Source organism: Ictidomys tridecemlineatus, chromosome 2 (genome assembly GCF_052094955.1).
Source record: "Ictidomys tridecemlineatus isolate mIctTri1 chromosome 2, mIctTri1.hap1, whole genome shotgun sequence".
Lineage (NCBI taxonomy): Eukaryota > Metazoa > Chordata > Mammalia > Rodentia > Sciuridae > Ictidomys > Ictidomys tridecemlineatus.
Genome location: NC_135478.1, coordinates 28,651,220 through 28,666,029, shown reverse-complemented (window position 1 = coordinate 28,666,029; position 14,810 = coordinate 28,651,220). Strand labels below are relative to the sequence as shown.

General features: G+C 41.2%; 1 protein-coding gene and 1 long non-coding RNA gene across 2 annotated transcripts in view; one reads left to right on the top strand and one right to left on the bottom strand.

Moving 5' to 3' along the window:
* LOC120891440 (uncharacterized) overlaps nucleotides 1-12,493 on the top strand; it is a 41,023-nt gene extending 28,530 nt beyond the window's left edge. Inside the window, exons 2-5 of the long non-coding RNA XR_013434375.1 lie at nucleotides 1,534-1,871; nucleotides 2,137-2,212; nucleotides 6,365-6,515; nucleotides 12,237-12,493. This is a non-coding gene — a long non-coding RNA (uncharacterized LOC120891440). The remainder of the gene's footprint in view (nucleotides 1-1,533; nucleotides 1,872-2,136; nucleotides 2,213-6,364; nucleotides 6,516-12,236) is intronic.
* LOC144375049 (uncharacterized) overlaps nucleotides 1-14,810 on the bottom strand; it is a 79,828-nt gene that overhangs the window by 20,567 nt on the left and 44,451 nt on the right. The gene's annotated exons all lie outside the window — the stretch shown is intronic.

Here is a 14,810-nt window from a genome sequence, read left to right as displayed (position 1 = left end):
GAGGTACTTGGGACTGAATTAAAACAAGATATATTCCATGCTTTTATAATTATGTCAAAAAGGATTCTACTGTCATGAATAACTAAAATAAAAACCCCATATTAAAAGAAAATTGTTCAACAGAGGGCAAGAGAGTTGGGGTATTAACACACCAACTCACATCTCAGTGATTGAGGGTTGCTCTTGGGCCATTAACTATCTACACTTCTGGCCTACTCTGGAGTGAATTAAACCACCACCACACCAAGGTCAGAGAAAGATAAAAAAGACTTAGGAGGTCCTCAGTGAGGCAGTGACAGCATGCACCACAAGGGTCACACTCAGGTTCATAAACAAACTGCTTCAGCCTCAGTCTGGGATTACAGGCGTACACCATTGCACCAACTGGTAGGGTCTTTTGAAAGACCATTTCTGCCTTGCAGGTAGTATTTGACTGTAAGTAAAGCAACAGAAATAGCTATTTGCTATTGACTGTGGAGCAAAAGCCATTTGGAACTGAAACCTTTACCATTCGCAATTCCCATCCCCCAACTCCAACTCTACTCAGAGTAAATGAGGTCATCCCTTTCTGTAGAGTCAGCACAAGTCTGGGCAGAAGATGACACCATTGACACTCAGTTGAAAACTGAGACAGCAGCATTTAAAGTCACAGGAAAGAACAAAGGCTCAGGCTCCATCATATACTATCTATGCAGGTAGCAATCATAATTACACATGGTAGCCCTGGCAATCAAGTCAAGTGAATAGAGGAAATCCATCATAGTACCTGGCACCCACAAAAGATTTGCCGATAAATAAGAAGGCCCAAATACTGTTGTAATTCTTCTTCTGGGAAAACAAAACAAAACAAAAAGCCTTTTTTAAAAAAAAATTTCTGTTTATTAAAATAATATATATTTCTGGTAATTATAGAAAACTTATCATGTACAGAAAAAGATAAAGAAGGAAAAAAGCTAGAACTTCATTTTATGATCTTCTATAAATATGTAAACAAAATTGGTAAATTTTTAAATATGTAAATTTCAAGTCTTTTATAATATAGTCATATATTTTGGAGCCAGTTGGGATCCTTCTACATATATGGTTTTATATCCTATTTTCCATGTAGCATATGTAGGTTATATGATTCTGTATGTCACTGGAAATTCTTTCAAAAATTCCTGTCACCTCAATCTTATTCCATTATCTGAATGTGCCACAAACCATTTGGCAATTCTTCTATGAATTTTCATTTATACTAACTGTGGTGAATATCTCTGTGCTGGGCATTTGACATCTGGGTATTTTGTTGGGGTACTTTCACATGTGGGATAAGAGAGTCAAAAGAGTCAAAAGACAATGAGTCCTGAAGTCTGGGGACTTAGTTATAACACCTTCCTTCTACCAGTGGTCTTCAGTGGAAGTCTGTGACATACACACATGGCTTTCCTTGACTGGAGTTGTAGGCCAGGCCTGTCAACATACAGGATTAGAATCCTCCAGCATGCAGAAGCCCCAGAGATGATCTCTTCCCACATTCTCTTTGTTTTTCAGATAAGAAAACTGAATCTCAAAGTGGTTATGTCACTTGCCTGTTTTGGCAACTATCTACCACTTCTCCTGGGCACACGTGAAAGCCCTGGACAGGGCTCTCTGAGAGCAGAACCAATGAACTAGACTTGGCCAGGCCATTGGACTCCAGGCTTGGGTTGTTTTTAGAAATTAAATTACATCATGACACAGAAGATAGACTGGCCAGACAGCCAGCTACCCAGCCAGAAGGGAGCCTGAAAATGTACCTCCTTCCTTATCAGCTGACAACACATAAGACAGACTATCTCTTCCCACATTGGGAGGAACCACGTGCTTCAATAAAACCCACAGGGCAAAAGGTAACAAAAGCACTTTTTTTTTTTTTTTGGCATGTATGCACGCTTGTGTGTTTGCAATGCTGGGACTGACCCCAGAGGTACTCTACCACTGAGCTACACATCTAGCCCTTTTTATTTTTATATTTAATATATTTTTTAGTTGTCAGTGGACCTTTATTTTATTTACATGAGGTACTGAGGATCAAACCCAGTGCCTCACACATGCTAGGCAAGCACTCTACCACTAAGCTATGACCCTAACCCCTTATTTTTTATTTTGAGACAGGGTTTCACTAAGTTGCCAAGGTCAGCCTTGAACTTGTGATCCTCCTGCCTACACCTCTGAGTCACTGGGATTACAGGTATGCACCACTGTACCTGGCCCAAGAAAGCACTTGCCTAATTGAGCACAAGTTTGCCTCATTTCCTTTTTTATTTGTTGAACAAAGACTTGAACTCCCAGGTATAGGGTGGATTTTGCAGACAGTGTCAGGGTTCTGCTGAGACCCCTCAGCTTGTGAGTCAATTCTATTTAAGTAGTCTCTGTGGAAATCTCACAGAACCCTTCCATTTAGTTCTCATTCTCTCAAAGTTTTTCATGTGCTATCCCCTAGCTACAAAAGAAGCTTAGAAATAGACTATTTTTGTTGGATACATTGCTAAAATCAGAGTTGTTTTACTAAGTGGGGAAGAGACAGAATGGCTGTTGGGTTAGGTCACCAGCAGTCTGCCTTACCAAGAAAGATTCAAGGCTAACAAATGTCTGGTGCAGAAGCCTGGAGCGAGGACAAGAAACAGGGGTGAGTTGAATCTCTGCTTTCAAAACTGCTGCATCAGTTCTCTCCTTCACACCTGCTTTACCCATGCAGAACATAGACAATCAGAATAAAAACAAAATTCAAAACGCTTAGTATCCATTGCCTATGACTGCAAAACAAGTGATGGCAGACTTTTACAGTGTCAAATTACAAGGATTTATTATTTCTTGTCATTTTCTGGGTTGGCTGGGCTCAGCTGTGTGGCCCTACTGGTCTTACTTGGAGTTTGTTATGCAATCACTGGAAGCTCCCTCTGGTGAGGGTCTAAGATGGTTTTACTGCTGGCTGTGAAGCTTGCCCCTCTCCACAAAGTCTATCATCAATCAGTGGTCTCACACAGGATCTGTGCCTTGAGGTGAGAACATTCCAAGAGGGGGAAGGTGGAAGCTACAAGGTCTCTGGGGACCTGGAATTTGCAGAATGTCACTTCTGCTGCCTTCAGTTAGCCAAAGCAAGTCACACAGCTAGACCAAACTTAAGAGCAACGAGCTATAGAAACTAGACCTCATCTTTGGATGGAGGAGCTCTGAAGCCATGCTATAGAAGGAGCATGGACACAGGGAGGAGGGATTCATTGGAAATCATATCCTTGACAATCTGCCATAGACCTTTTCCAGTTAAACTGCCTAGAGGTCCTGGGGTGAAGCCTACCCCATTCTGGAATGTTAGGATTTGAAAACTTCGAGGCCTATTCTCTTTTTGTTTATTCTAAATCAGTCCTATAATAACTAAGCACTGCCCACATAAATAGTACTCCCAGTTAAAAGAGAGGCCAAGTAGAAAGACCAGAGAGAGGAAATCAACATCAATGACTTTGAAAAATCTACCCAGGCTCTTTTTTTTTTTTTTTTTAAACTGGGAATTGAATACAGAGGCACTTAAGCACCAAGCTATATCCCCAACCCTTTTTATTTAGAGACAGGGTCTCACTAATTACCTAAGGCCTCCTAAGTTGCTGAGGTTGGCTTTAAATTCAGGATCCTCCTGCTTCAGCCTCCCTAGCAGCACCCAGCTACATTTATGAGATAAAAGCACGAGAAAAATCTTTGAAAGTATACTGGCAGATATAAATAATTCAGTAGAGATGGGGGAAAGAATGAAAGAAATCTTCCAAAAAAAAATGGAACAAAACCAAAGAAATAGAAAAGAGAATGAACATTGAAATCCACCCAAGGAGGGGTGACATCCAAATAATAGGAGAGTGAAGAGATGATGTGGAAACCAAAGAAAGGAAATGATTAAATGCAGAACACAACATTTCCTACAAAGACCAAAGTCCTTAGTTTGAATCTTCTGAGTGCCTGGTGTAATATTTTTTTTTTTCCTAAAAGGAGAACCAAATCTAAAGGTGCCAAAATGAAACTTCAGAACATTATGGATTAAGGGGGCTTGGCTCTAAAAGCTTCCTAGAAAGGTCAGAAACAACAGGTCACCAATAAGGAGCAAGAACTGTACTGGGATCAAACTTATCATGAGACTTGAAACGTCCTGGAAGTTTAGCCTCCTATAGTTTCTATAGAAGGAAGATATGGCACAAAGGAATCAGTGGCTCTCCCCAGGGAGTGCTATGGGACTCTAGGGCACCAGCTCTTTTTTAGGGGGGTGGGGGCACTGGAGATTGAACCCAGGGGCACTCAGCCACTGAGCCACATCCCCAGCCTATTTTGTATTTTATTTAGAGACAGGATCTCACTCACTGAGTTGCTTAGCGCCTTGTTTCACTGAGGCTGGCTTTGAACTCACGATCCTCCTGCCTCAGGCTCTGGAGCCACTGGATTATACGCATGTGCCACCGCGCCCAACAGGGTGTCAGCTCTTCAAGCAACCCAGACACACTAGTTCAAGACCCCAAGAGAGCTCTCACAGAATGCTTTCAAGGGCTGGGGCTGGGGCTCAGCGATAGCATACTTGCCTGGCACGTGTGAGGCACTGGGTTTGAGTCTCAGCAAAACATATAATTAAATATAATAAAGGTCTATCAACAACTGAAGAAACATATTTTAAATAAAGAATGCTTTCAAGAAGCATGGAGTAAATTCCAAACAACAGGGCAAAAAAAGGGATAAATAGTCATGTAGTGAAGAAAGTATGTGTTCCTTCTCTCAACAGCCAAAAAAAAAAAAAAAAAGCCACTTAGAAACACCAGGAAATAAATAATAAATGTACAAGAACTATCAAACAAAGAAAATGTATAATTTTGAAAATTTGATAGTTTAAGTATAGTACACTGATAGCATTAATGGTAGCCCTGTCTCCACACCCTTTGGTAGACTCCCCACCAACACCTCAATTGTATTTGGCCGAGAGACTCCATTCAGCCAATAGTGCAGTGGCAAATTATGCACTAGGAAAACATAAAAAGAGGCTTGCAAAATTTCTACTTTCTCTCAAAGCTTTGCTGCCCCCATGAGAACAAATGTTGGTTAACATGCTAGAAGGAGTTAAATGGGCTGGCATATGCCTGTAATCCCAGTGGCTCAGGAGGCTGAGGCAGGAGGATCACGAGTTCAAAGCCAGCCTCAGCAATGGCGAGGCACTAATCAACTCAGTGAGAACTGTCTCTAAATAAAATACAAAATAGGGCTGGGGATGTGACTCAGTGGTTGAGTACCCCTGAGTTCAATCCCTGGTACTGCAAAAAAAAGCTAGAATGATATGAAAAACAGCAGAGGAAGACTAAGCCAGTTACCACAAGATAATCTGAGATTGGCCAGTGTTCAGCACAGTCCAGCAGACATGGGAGCGGACCTAGAGCCACAGAACTACTCTGCTGACTCTAGACTGGTGAGAGATAACAGATTGTTTTTGTTTTAAACCACCAAATTGGGGGTGATTTGTTACACTTCAATAGCTGACTGATGCAGAAACAAAGGGAAAATTTTATTTGAATACTAAAAATATGCTTAAGTGATAAAGAGACATTTGACCTGTTGTCAAGGAAATATAGTTTTGGCATTTCATTTGAGTCTAGTCAGGGGCAATATTTATATCATCGTCATAAGGTGGACTCTATTTTTTTGAATTTTAATATTGAGGAATAAATTAAAAACAAAACCCAGGCCAAGTATGATGGTGCACACCTATAACCCCAGCTACTCAGGAGGCTGAGGCAGGAGGATCGCAAGTTCAAGAGCAGCCTCGAAACTTAGCAAGACCCTGCTAGGGATGTAGTTCAGGGGTAGAAAGCTCCTGACTTCAATCACTAATACAGAAAAAAATAAATAAATAAATACCCAGAAGGCTTCATTATGGTTATAAAACAGAATGAATGTTTTGTAACCATAATGAAGCCTTCTGGGTATTTATTTATTTTTATCAACTTAAGAAATGTATTTTTTCAACCTATAAAATGTATTATCAGCCTAAGAAATGGAAAAGTCAAAGGACAGCTGATAAAACTTGAAAGGAGGGCAGGGGGGCTTGAGAAAAGGGGGAAGAAGGCTCAGCAGCACTGTGTGTTCGTCTTTGGTAGGATCAGGAGTACTGTCAGAAGTTGAGGGAACAAGCACAGAGGTAAGTAAATGATTGAAGGCTGAAAGATAACCAACCAGTGCAGGGAGGAGATAGAAAAGCCAAACCAAATGAACACTCTCTGTGTTTTTTTTTAATTGAGATATGGGATATATGCAATAATATGCATGCATTGCATAATCTTAAGTAAACAGCTTGATGAATTTTTACACGTGTGTATATCAGGGCAACCATCACCCAGACTGAGATGCAGAACATTGCCAGCACTCCAAAAAATTCCCTCGTGCTTCTTTCTCATCAATCCACTTCCTCTTAGAAGTAGCTTCTGTTCTGACTTCTGCATCATCCATCTGTTTTGTCTGTTCTTGATCTTCAGGTAAGTGAAATTTAAAAGTATGTACTACAGATGGACATTATTCCCCTTTGTACCTGTATGATTGCATGAATGGTGTGATTCTGCCTCATGTACAACCAGAGAAATGAAAAACTGTGCTCCATTTGTATACAATGAGTTGAAATGCATTCCATTGGAACAAATTTTTTAAAAAGTTTATACTAGTATGTTTGTCTCCTTTCACCAAACATAATGAAATTCACTTACATTGCTGCACATCTTTGTAGTTAATATTTTGTTGTTTATTTTCATTGAACAGAATTGAACCCAGGGCTGCTGTATCACCCAGCTACATCCTCAGCATTTTTTTTTAACAGATTCTCTCTAAATTACCCAGGCTGGCCTTGAACTTGCAATCCTCCTTCCCCAGACTCTCAAATTGCTGGAATTACAAGTATACACCACTACGTCAAGCAGTTCATTCTTTTTTTTTCTTTAATCAATGTAATATCCCAATTTCTTTTTTTCCCGTATTTTTATTGGTGCATTATAGTTAGTTAATTTTTTTATTACAATGTGATTTTTCCATTGTATGACTAAATCAGAGTTTATCCATTTTTCAGTTGATGAACATTTGGGTTGTTCCTGGTTTGGGACTATTATGAATGAAACTGCTTTGGGTTTTCCTGTATTTGTCTATCTTGTCTATTGGTGTAAAGTTCATTTTTTTTTTCTGGTGGTATTGGGGATTGAACCCAGGAGCACTCTACCACTGAGCTACATCCCCTCTACCACAGCCCTTTTAATTTTATTTTGTGACAGGATCTCACTAAGTTGCTCAGACTAGAGTGAACTTGAATTCTCTGACTTTAGCCTCCGAAGTCACCGAGATTACAAGTGTGCACCACCATGACCAGCACAAAGTTCATTCCTAAGTCAGGTCATTTTTACTTGCAGTTTCCTATGTTTGGACCATGTTATCTCCAGATCCTTGTATGGCAGGCTCTTTTCACCATTGAAGTCTCAGTTGTCAGATGGTGGCTGAGAGGAACAGCATGGGGCTGGATCCCTTGGGGACTGGCTGGGAACCTCTTCTTGTAGTTTCAGGGCCTCTCCTATGGTTTGTTTAGGTGTTAGTTTGAGTTTCCACACAGCATTGCAGCCTCAGGGCAGCTGGACCATTTACGTGGCCACTGAAAGTTTCAAGAGGCAAATATTCCAGCAACTAAGGTGCCGCAGTCTGGCTGGGCACAATTCAGGAGCCACTTGTCAAAAGAAACTAACTTTATTTTTAGAACTACACACGCCAAACAAAACAGCTCCTCAGGAAAAAACCCTCAGAGCCCAACTGCCACCACCGGCTTCCACAAGCCTCTCACCCACACAAGCCTCACCACCTCCCACAATCCTCCTGCTCTTGAGGCCGATTGGCTGGGTCGCGTGGGCAGAGCCAAAGAAGTCCCCCAATGAGCAGCTCCGTGGTCTGAAAGGGCAGGGAAACAGCCCAATGAACATCACCGCAGAGGAGCCAATCAGCTAGATGTTGCTGGGGCCGCTGTGAGCCAATCATCAGCTGGCAGTCTGAAGTTTGCTGGCAGCTGGAAGTTTGCTGGGGCCCCTTTGGCTGTGGCTCTCAACACTAAGGAAAGCTCCATTGCCTTTTGTGGCCTGGCCTTGGAGTTCATACAGTATTGCTTCTGCCATGTTCTACTGGTTACAGTAATAAGTCATCAAACCACCCAAATACAAGGGTAAGGAAAATAAGCTCCACATCTTTTTTTTTTTTCTTTTCCCCTTTTGTGCTGGGGATCGAACGAACCCAGGGCCTTGTACATGTGAGGCAAGCACTCTACCAACAGAGCTACATCCCTACCACTAAGCTCCATCTCTTGATAGACAAGTGGCAATATTCTAGATGAGCATATGAGATGGGAGATGCTGTTACAGCCAATTTTAGGGTGATACACTCCATCCTTCTGTCCTAAACTCTATTTTATTTTCTTCATAGTACTTTTTACTATTGGACATTAGCTTATTTATTTCTTTGTTTTCCACCAGTCATCTTCCTTTATTAAAACATATCCTCTAAAATGGCAGGAACTCTTATTATTCTCTACCTTTTCACTAGTACCTGAATAGTGCCTGCACGTTGTAGGTGTTAAACACATTTTTGAATAAATAATAAGAATTTTGTAGCAGAGAATCAATAGATGCTTCAGGATTATAAAATAAGTAATGGAGGGCTGGAGTTGTAGAGTGTTGCCTGGCATGTGTGAGGCCCTGGGTTTGATCATCAGCACTGCATATAAATAAATAAAATAAAATATCCATTGACAAACTTCAAGATATTTTTTAAAAACAAGTAATGGAAGTATAAGCACATTTTTAGAGATGTGTACTTAACTAAAAAAGAACTAAAACCAGAAATAGTTGAAAGTGGTTACCTGTAGGGTACAAGATGAGGAGAGGAAAGGTGGACAGAGGATTAGAGATTTTTTGTGCCATTTGTATACATGAGACTTTTATTTTTTTTAAAGGTTCTTTTTTTTAATATTTATTTTTTAGGTGTAGATGGACACAACACAATGCCTTAATTTTTATGTGGTGCTGAGGATCAAACCTGGGTCCCGCCCATGCTAGGTGAGCGCTCTACCACTGAGCCACAATCCCGGCCCAAGACTTTTAAAATTCTATGCAGTTTTATTTCAATATTAAAATCTTGAAAAATTAAAAAGTTCATTGTAGAGCTGGATGTGGTAGCGCACACTTGTAATCCCAGTAGCTCAGGAAGCTGAGGCAGGAAGATCATGAGTTCAAAGCCAGCCTCAGCAAAATCGAGGCACTAAGCAACTCAGTGAGACCCTGTCTCTAAATAAAATACAAAATAGGGCTGGGGATGTTTCTCAGTGGTCGGAGCCCCTGAGTTCAATCCCTGGTACAAAAAAAAACCAAAAACTCATTATATAGGAAAACTGGAAGAGAATACAAAACTAATAAAACATTATTTTGTAATCCCACCACCTAGAGATTGCCATTGGAAACATCTTGGTCTTTTACCTTCTTGTTCAAATTATTTAAAACAGACTACTTTCTATCTTTTCTTTTCCATTTATTTGTATTAATTATATTGTAAAGATTTGCTCTGGGCCAGAAATGCTACCTGGCACAAGTATTTGCCTAAGGTTTAAAATTCTGTTATTTCCTGTCTACCCTACTTAGAGGTCTGTATACTTACTCCTTTTTTCTTTTCCTCTCTCTACCCTTATAGTCCACCCCAAACAATCCTCTTTAACCCACTCTGACCCCCACTTTCTTTCTCCCCTGTTCAGGGACTTTATAAACTCATCATTTATTCTTTTTCCTCAGTCACAGAACAATAGTGTGTGGGTTATTGTTGTTGTTAATATATATATATATATATATTACTGCTTCATCAAAACTTGATGGTTTAAAACTAAAACCATCAATTTATTATTTTCAACAATTCCATGGGCAGGAATATGAACAGGGTACAGATCCCCAATCTCCGTTCTAAGTAATGTATGCTGGAGTATAATGTCCAACAGATCTGATGCCTTAGAATGACTGCAAAGAGTGAGACTGATTACACTGGGGTCATGTGTCTTGGGCTTCAGCCTAAGTTGTCAATCAGATGCCAGGTCTCTGTGTGGTTTCCTTTCCCTCCCTGTGAGGTCCTTCTGGTGGAATAGTCTGCCTTCTTGCAAAGCAGCTCTGGAAGGAATAGGGATGTAGCTCACTGATAGAGCACTTGCCTAGTATGTGCAAGGCCCTGAATTCAATCTTCAGCACCACAAAAAAACAAAACCCACACGCAAAGCAGCTCTGGACTCCCAGTTAAACTTGGAACTCAAGGGCATTTCTTGAAAGTCACAGGGATAGACTAGATTCAGGGGTAGGAACACAGGGGCATCAGCACCAATAGGGGCAGGTCACTGGGAGCTACCATTGTACCAAACCTCCCTTGCACCAGGCAGAAGTGAATTCAAATCCTCTCTTCTTGGTTTACTGGCTATCTGGCCTTGGCCTAATTTCTTAACTTCTCTGAACCATTATTTCCTTGCTTATCTGTAAAATTAGCAGGATGTAATTCCTCCCAGGTAGGATCATTCTGTGTTTTGAATTGTAAATTATACTGGCATTACTGCATGGAGTTTCATGGAAAAGACTCAAACACTAGAAAGACATGTAAATTGTAAACCTAACAGAAGTAAGGTCCTGGAAACCTGAAGAAATCTTCAGGAGGATTTTTTTTTTTTTCGTTATTGGTTTTTTTGTTTGTTTGTTTGTTTGTTTTTTCCATAGTACTTGGGATTGAACCCAGGGCCTCATACATGCTAAACAAGCATTCTACTACTTAGCTACATCCTCAGTTCTTTTTTTTTTTTTTTTTGAGAGCGGGGGTGGGGGTGGGGGGAAATGTGGATTTAGACTTCCAAGGAACCAAAAGTTGGACCCAAAGGTATCTATTTATTTTTAATTAATTTATTTATTAATTTTACAGTAGAATGCATTTTGACATATTGTATGCAAATGGAGCACAACTTCTCAATCCTCTGGCTGTACATGGTTCAGAGTCACTCCGGTAGTGTAATCATATATGTATATAGGGTAATAATATCTCTCTTTCTACCGTCCTTCCCATTCCATAGCCTAACCCTTCCCCTCACTCCCTCTACACAAACCAAAGTTCCTTCATTCTTCCCTATCTCCCAGCCCCACTATGGAACAGCATCCACTGATCAGAGAAAACATTGGGTTTTTATTTTGCAGGGGGGGCGGGTTGGCTTATTTCACCTTCCATGATTTTCTCTAGTTCTATCCATTTATCTGCAAATGCTATAATTTAATTCTTCTTTAAGGCTGAGTAATAGTCCATTGTTATATGTGCCACATTTTCTTTATCCATGTTGAAGGGCATCTAGGTTGGTTCCACAGTTTAGCTATTGTGAACTGAGCTGCTATAAACACTGATGTGGCTGCATCCCTGTAGCTGATTTTAAGTCCCAAAGGTATTTAAATCTGAAGGAAAAGACAAAAAAAAAAATGCAATCCCAATGGAAAAAAAATTGATATTGTTGATTCTGTTGTATGGTTGTGGGCATGCAGAATTTCTTCTCCCACCCCCCTCCATCTTGGCTTTTTTTTTTTTTTTTTTTTTCCGCTTTACCAACCTCTGGGCTTGATTTTAAGTTTACTCTTTCTCTTCTTATCTCTCATGGCATAGTAACTTTTTTATTCTCTCCAAAAACTTGGAGCTTCAAGAAACCCTCCCCATGTTCATCCAACTTCCCCTTGTGAAAATTCTTTGTACAAAATGGACAGGGGGATGGGGGGCTAGGGATGTAGCTCAGTGGTAAAGTACTTGACCAGTATGTGGGAGGCACTGGGTTCGATTCTCAGCACCACATAAAAATAAATAAAGGTATTGTGTCCACCTATAACTAAGAAATTAAAACAAAAACAAAAACCAAAAAATTAACTTGGATCCGTCACAGCCCACTTGAGTGGGGTCGAGGGACCGTGGGAAAGAAGAGTAAATACTCAGTTCTCCAATGCCAGCTCCAGGAACTCTCTCACAGAACCAACCCCCCAAAACAGCTTGCCCTATCTTAAGACTATTTTAAGAATGGGATCCTAATTAGGATAAGTTATACTCCATGTATGTATCATAAGTGAAAATACACTCTACTGTCATGTCTACCTAAAAAGAACAAATTTTTTAAAAAGACTGTTTTTACTTAGGAACTGATGACAGAACTGCCAACTCGAGACTCACTTTGAATTGTCATGACACCAGTCAGGGCTTGCCAGATCCCTCAAGCAACAAAAGTGCTGGTGGAGCTTTCGTTCCCAACAACTTGTGCAGACTTCTCTGTCCCGATAAAGCCCTCAACCTCTCCTTTGCTCTCCTTGTATCCCAGAGGCCACCCTGGCCTGTCCGTGTGTGTCCTGGATTTCAATCCTAGTCTTTATTCCCAAATAAAAGTTCCTTTGCTGGAGATGCCTGTGTACATTTCTTGTTTGACTTTGACGCTCTCTAGAAACCTCCCAAAGTCTAGTTCCCATAACTGGTTACCTCTTAAGGCAGAAGAAACAGAGCTCACACCCCATAAGAGGTCCTCACAACTGTGTCCTTCTTCCTGGCCTCCTGCCCTGTCCCTTCCACTATTAGGCCCCTCCTCACAGACTGTTTGAGGCTCCGTGAACTAAAGAGATTTGTGAGTAAGTGACCTTTAACCCAATGAGAATCCTCCACCCACAATCTGGGCTAATCTTCTTAGGTGTTAATATTTAGCATTACCTTGTACTACTCAGCTCCCTGAACCCTACTCAGCAAAACTTTTTAAAACGCTTCCTCATTTCTTCTCCCTACTTTTTGTCTCAGTGGCTATTGTTTTGAGCTGGGGTTTCACTATGTTGCCCAGACTGGCCTTGCACTCCTGGGTTTAAGTGATCCTTCTGCCTCAGCCTCCCACACATAGCCAGGACTACAGTCCCTGCCATTAAGCCTGGCTCCCCTAGTCTTTTAATAGGAATTTCTGGTGTAGCAAAGGGCTAGTGGAGATGACTATTCCTCTGAAAACCAAGCATTTGGTGACAGACGCAAGAATGATTTCTCAGAGTTGCTATCAACCACACCGTAATTTGCACATTATTAAAAATCTGTAATAAATGTACCAGTGAAGAAGGTGATCAGTGCTTTTGAAGCTTGGAAGAGCAGATTCTGGTTCTGCAGGTCCAGGGTGGTATCTCAGCTTCTGCATGTCTACGGAAGCTCCCAGGAGACATTACTACCACTGCTCCTGCTGCTGCTGCTGCTGCTGCTGCTGCTGCTATTGCTGGTGTAGGAGCCATGGTCAGAGTGTTATTTATGGTTCTCCAGAAAAACAGAACCAACAGGACATGGACACATATACACACACACACACACACACACACACACACACACACACACACACACTGGCCAAGTTATTATATAGTTGTGTATAGATATTTATTATGAAAATTGGCTCATAAATTATGAAAACCAAAAAAAAAAAAAAAAAAAGCCCCACAATCTTCTACTGTCAGAAAAGGTTAATGTTGTAATTCAGTCTGAGTCTGAAGTCCCCAAAACCAGGCACTCTGACGTCTGAGGACAGGAGATGGATGACTCAGATCAAGGAGAGAGAGATTTTGTCTTTCTTCTACCCTTTGGTTCTATTCTGATCCTCAGTGGATTGTCTAATGTCTGCCTACGTTTGTGGGGTGGATCTTCTTTATTTGATTTACTGACCCAAATATCTTCTGGAAACACCCTCCCAAACACATTCAGAAATAGGGTTTCATCAGCCATCGGGACATCCCTGAGCCCAGTTAAGCAGACACACAAAAATCAGCCGTCACACTTAGCAAGGAAATGCTATTAAGTAGAATGGGAAGGAAACGACAGGCGAAGGACATCCTCCGGCAGCTCACAGCCAGCAGACATCTCTGTTTTGCCAGGCATCCCTGAACAGTCAAGAGCCTGGATGTGGGGTCAGAGAGAGCTGTGTCCAACTCTGCTTTCCATTTACTGTGTGGTCTCTGCCAAGTCATTTAACTTGTCTGTGACCCAGTTTCCACATGTAAAAACGGGGGTGGAGATCATATCTGCTTCACTGAACTGTCAAGGAGATTTTATGCCACCGTGAGTCTGATGGCTTAGCAGAGTATCTGGTACCGAGTTGGCCTCTAAAAGCAGCGCAGAGCCTTGCTATTGCAGGGACGGAATCCAGAGACTAAGCAGACTACGCAAGATTCAGCTAAGCAGGGGTCTGCTGGCTTCAGCTTTTCCATACTCCTAGTGAGGATGTGGCTGTGTTTTCACAGTTCCAGATTTAATAACAGCCATGTCTGTGGAGGTGCTCCCCGTGTTCTCTGATTAAATGGACATACTTGAGTCGCCCCAGGCAAAATGAGGTCATGCATCAGAAGCGTGAAAAGAAAGCTTCTTTCTCATTCCCTGACACACCCTCTGATGTTGAGGTGTCTTTCACCAGTTTTGTTTTCTGTTTTTAAATTCATGTGACACCGTTGCCACAGATTCTTCTCAAATAGCAGAAAAAAGAAAACATTGCAGAGTTCTTATGAATTTTCTTCTCCTACACACATACACACACACACACACACACACACACACACACACACACACACACGGCTATTCTATGGGTCCCTATACTCCCTTCCTAAGCTTCTGGCTTTTCCAGACCTCCTAATTAAACTGCAATACCTGCATATCCTTTTAAAGGATTTATTCTGGGCCAGGTATGGTGATATGATACTTGCCTGTAATTT